The sequence below is a fragment of the Brachyistius frenatus genome, unplaced genomic scaffold (assembly GCF_029030835.1).
Source record: "Brachyistius frenatus isolate BFR_SWC_R1_liver_20210118 unplaced genomic scaffold, ASM2903083v1 Contig_904, whole genome shotgun sequence".
NCBI lineage: Eukaryota > Metazoa > Chordata > Actinopteri > Embiotocidae > Brachyistius > Brachyistius frenatus.
Genome location: NW_027211503.1, coordinates 1 through 5,236, shown reverse-complemented (window position 1 = coordinate 5,236; position 5,236 = coordinate 1). Strand labels below are relative to the sequence as shown.

General features: G+C 35.8%; 1 long non-coding RNA gene across 1 annotated transcript; it reads right to left on the bottom strand.

Annotated features, from left to right (window-relative positions):
* Nucleotides 1–3,848: 3,848 nt before the first annotated feature.
* LOC138615298 (uncharacterized) lies at nt 3,849–4,901 on the bottom strand. The gene is made up of 3 exons (XR_011310518.1): nt 4,810–4,901; nt 4,104–4,250; nt 3,849–3,999 (listed from the first exon to the last, which is right to left on the bottom strand). It is a non-coding gene; the product is annotated as an uncharacterized lncRNA (long non-coding RNA).
* Between the last annotated feature and the right edge of the window lie 335 nt (nt 4,902–5,236).

Genomic DNA, 5,236 nt, shown 5'->3' with positions numbered 1-5,236 from the left:
GTGTTATTAGAGATGAGATGTGTTATTAGAGATGAGATGTGTTATTAGAGATGAGATGTGTTATTAGAGATGAGATGTGTTATTAGAGATGTGTTATTAGAGATGAGATGTGTTATTAGAGATGAGATGTGTTATTAGTGATGAGATGTGTTATTAGAGATGAGATGTGTTATTAGAGATGAGATGTGTTATTAGAGATGAGATGTGTTATTAGAGATGAGATGTGTTATTAGAGATGAGATGTGTTATTAGAGATGAGATGTGTTATTAGAGATGAGATGTGTTATTAGAGATGTGTTATTAGTGATGAGATGTGTTATTAGAGATGAGATGTGTTATTAGAGATGATGTGTTATTAGAGATGAGATGTGTTATTAGTGATGAGATGTGTTATTAGAGATTAGATGTGTTATTAGAGATGAGATGTGTTATTAGAGATGAGATGTGTTATTAGAGATGAGTTGTGTTATTAGATGATTAGAGATGTGTTATTAGAGATGAGATGTGTTATTAGAGATGAGATGTGTTATTAGAGATGAGATGTGTTATTAGAGATGAGATGTGTTATTAGAGATGAGATGTGTTATTAGAGATGTGTTATTAGATGTGTTATTAGAGATGAGATGTGTTATTAGAGATGAGATGTGTTATTAGAGATGAGATGTGTTATTAGAGATGAGATGTGTTATTAGAGATGAGATGTGTTATTAGAGATGAGATGTGTTATTAGAGATGAGATGTGTTATTAGAGATGAGATGTGTTATTAGAGATGAGATGTGTTATTAGAGATGAGATGTGTTATTAGAGATGAGATGTGTTATTAGAGATGAGATGTGTTATTAGTGATGAGATGTGTTATTAGAGATGAGATGTGTTATTAGAGATGAGATGTGTTATTAGAGATGAGATGTGTTATTAGAGATGAGATGTGTTATTAGAGATGAGATGTGTTATTAGTGATGAGATGTGTTATTAGAGATGAGATGTGTTATTAGAGATGAGATGTGTTATTAGAGATGAGATGTGTTATTAGAGATGAGATGTGTTATTAGAGATGAGATGTGTTATTAGTGATGAGATGTGTTATTAGAGATGAGATGTGTTATTAGAGATGAGATGTGTTATTGGAGATGAGATGTGTTATTAGTGATGAGATGTGTTATTAGAGATGAGATGTGTTATTAGTGATGAGATGTGTTATTAGAGATGAGATGTGTTATTAGAGATGAGATGTGTTATTAGAGATGAGATGTGTTATTAGAGATGAGATGTGTTATTAGAGATGAGATGTGTTATTAGAGATGAGATGTGTTATTAGAGATGAGATGTGTTATTAGAGATGAGATGTGTTATTAGTGATGAGATGTGTTATTAGAGATGAGATGTGTTATTAGAGATGAGATGTGTTATTAGAGATGAGCTGTGTTATTAGAGATTAGATGTGTTATTAGAGATGAGATGTGTTATTAGTGATGAGATGTGTTATTAGTGATGAGATGTGTTATTAGAGATGTGTTATTAGAGATGTGTTATTAGAGATGAGATGTGTTATTAGAGATGAGATGTGTTATTAGTGATGAGATGTGTTATTAGAGATGAGATGTGTTATTAGAGATGAGATGTGTTATTAGTGATGAGATGTGTTATTAGAGATGAGATGTGTTATTAGAGATGAGATGTGTTATTATTAGAGATGTGTTATTAGTGATGAGATGTGTTATTAGAGATGAGATGTGTTATTAGTGATGAGATGTGTTATTAGAGATGAGATGTGTTATTAGAGATGTGTGTTATTAGTGATGAGATGTGTTATTAGAGATGAGATGTGTTATTAGATGTGTTATTAGAGATGAGATGTGTTATTAGATGATTAGATGTGTTATTAGTGATGAGATGTGTTATTAGAGATGAGATGTGTTATTAGAGATGAGATGTGTTATTAGAGATGAGATGTGTTATTAGAGATGAGATGTGTTATTAGAGATGAGATGTGTTATTAGAGATGAGATGTGTTATTAGAGATGAGATGTGTTATTAGAGATGAGATGTGTTATTAGAGATGTGTTATTAGATGAGATGTGTTATTAGAGATGAGATGTGTTATTAGAGATGAGATGTGTTATTAGAGATGAGATGTGTTATTAGAGATGAGATGTGTTATTAGAGATGAGATGTGTTATTAGAGATGAGATGTGTTATTAGAGATGAGATGTGTTATTAGAGATGAGATGTGTTATTAGAGATGAGATGTGTTATTAGAGATGAGATGTGTTATTAGTGATGATTAGATGAGATGTTATTAGAGATGAGATGTGTTATTAGAGATGAGATGTGTTATTAGTGATGAGATGTGTTATTAGAGATGAGATGTGTTATTAGAGATGATGTGTTATTAGTTATGAGATGTGTTATTAGAGATGAGATGTGTTATTAGAGATGAGATGTGTTATTAGAGATGAGATGTGTTATTAGATGAGATGTGTTATTAGAGATGAGATGTGTTATTAGAGATGAGATGTGTTATTAGAGAGATGTGTTATTAGAGATGAGATGTGTTATTAGAGATGAGATGTGTTATTAGAGATGAGATGTGTTATTAGAGATGAGATGTGTTATTAGAGATGAGATGTGTTATTAGAGATGAGATGTGTTATTAGAGATGAGATGTGTTATTAGAGATGAGATGTGTTATTAGTGATGAGATGTGTTATTAGAGATGAGATGTGTTATTAGAGATGAGATGTGTTATTAGAGATGAGATGTGTTATTAGAGATGAGATGTGTTATTAGTGATGAGATGTGTTATTAGAGATGAGATGTGTTATTAGAGATGAGATGTGTTATTAGTGATGAGATGTGTTATTAGAGATGAGATGTGTTATTAGAGATGAGATGTGTTATTAGAGATGAGATGTGTTATTGATGAGATGTGTTATTAGAGATGAGATGTGTTATTAGTGATGAGATGTGTTATTAGTGATGAGATGTGTTATTAGAGATGAGATGTGTTATTAGAGATGTGTTATTAGTGATGAGATGTGTTATTAGAGATGAGATGTGTTATTAGAGATGAGATGTGTTATTAGAGATGTGTTATTAGTGATGAGATGTGTTATTAGAGATGAGATGTGTTATTAGTGATGAGATGTGTTATTAGAGATGTGTTAATAGAGATGAGATGTGTTAATAGAGATGAAATGTGTTATTAGAGATGAAATGTGTTATTAGTGATGAGATGTGTTATTAGAGATGAGATGTGTTATTAGAGATGTGTTAATAGAGATGAGATGTGTTATTAGAGATGAAATGTGTTATTAGTGATGAGATGTGTTATTAGAGATGAGATGTGTTATTAGTGATGAGATGTGTTATTAGTGATGAGATGTGTTATTAGAGATGAGATGTGTTATTAGTGATGAGATGTGTTATTAGTGATGAGATGTGTTATTAGAGATGAGATGTGTTATTAGAGATGTGTTATTAGTGATGAGATGTGTTATTAGAGATGAGATGTGTTATTAGAGATGTGTTATTAGAGATGTGTTATTAGAGATGTGTTATTAGAGATGAGATGTGTTATTAGAGATGTGTTATTAGAGATGTGTTATTAGTGATGATGAGATGTGTTATTAGAGATGAGATGTGTTATTAGAGATGAGATGTGTTATTAGAGATGAGATGTGTTATTAGAGATGTGTTATTAGAGATGAGATGTGTTATTGGAGATGAGATGTGTTATTAGAGATGATGTCATCATGGTGACGGGTGACAGTGTTATGTCGTCATGGTGACGGGTGACAGTGTAGTGTCGTCATGGTGACAGTAGCCGGCGGTTTCTTACCACATCCAGCAGCATGGACAGGTGGCCCATCTTCAGCTCGCCCTCCTTCTGAGGCTCCTCCACCGAGAAGGAGTACACGTCTCCTGATTTGTCCGCCACCAGCAGCTCGTCCTCGGCCTGGCTGAACACCAGCGACGTGCACCTCCTCACCACCCACCTGTCGAACACACACCTGTCAAACACACACCTGCCAAACACACACTGTACGTCCGTCCACTGCGTGAAGCTGCTGCGTCTGGAGGACGAGGGGGGAGGTCCTACCTGGTGCTGACACAGCGCCACGAAGGCTCACAATGGAACAGAACCAGCCGCTTGGTGTCATCAGTCAGCGCCAGCAGCTTTCCAGAAGGAGCCACGGCGAAGGCGAGGACTTTGTCACTTCCTGTTTCCTCACAGGTGCCGCCATCACTGATGACACAGGAGACCAGCAGCAGCTGTTTCACTTCATCATGAGAGAACAAGTATCTGGTCTGAGAACTCCTTCATGAAACACCGGCTCCTCCACTGGAGCGCTCAACCCGTGTTTACCCGTGTTTACCCGTGTTTATCTGTGTTTACTCATGTTTACCCGTGTCTCCCCGTGTTTACTTGTGTTTATCTGTGTTTACTCATGTTTACCCGTGTTTACCCGTGTCTACCCGTGTTTACCTGTGTTTATCTGTATCTACCGTGTCTACTTGTGTTTATCTGTATCTACCCGTGTTTACCCGTGTTTACCCGTGTTTACCTGTATCTACCTGTGTCTCCCTGTGTTTATCCGTGTTTACCCGTGTCTACCTGTGTCTACCCGTGTTTACCTGTGTTTATCTGTGTTTATCCGTGTTTACCCGTGTCTACCTGTGTCTACCCGTGTTTACCTGTGTTTATCCGTGTTTACCCGTGTCTACCTGTGTCTACCCGTGTTTACCTGTGTTTATCCGTGTCTACCCGTGTTTACCTGTGTTTATCCGTGTCTACCCGTGTTTACCTGTTGGTGGCGTCCTTTCCGTTGTTCGGCTGCTTGTCAGCGGAGCTGCAGTTGAACACGAAGACGTCTCTGGGGCAGAGGACAGAGGACAGAATCGTATTTAACTCATTATTATTTATTTCATTATTACAGCATTTATCTTTTTAATGCATTCAATTGTCTTCATTTTTATTCGTTTTGTTTTAATCCATTTTATAGTTTATTAATCTGGCTCTTATATACTTTTATTTTAGATGTTAATTTACCTCCTGTCATTTTTATTAAATTATTCTTGTTTTTTTGGACTTTTTTAAATGATTTAGATGTTTGTGTTTCTGTCTGTCAATCATCTGAACTGGACCGACCTGTATAACTAAAGCCGGGTTGATTGAAGGATGCCTCGGTGAGCTGGAGGAGCTCCTGTCATGTGAAACATCTCCCTGCTCTG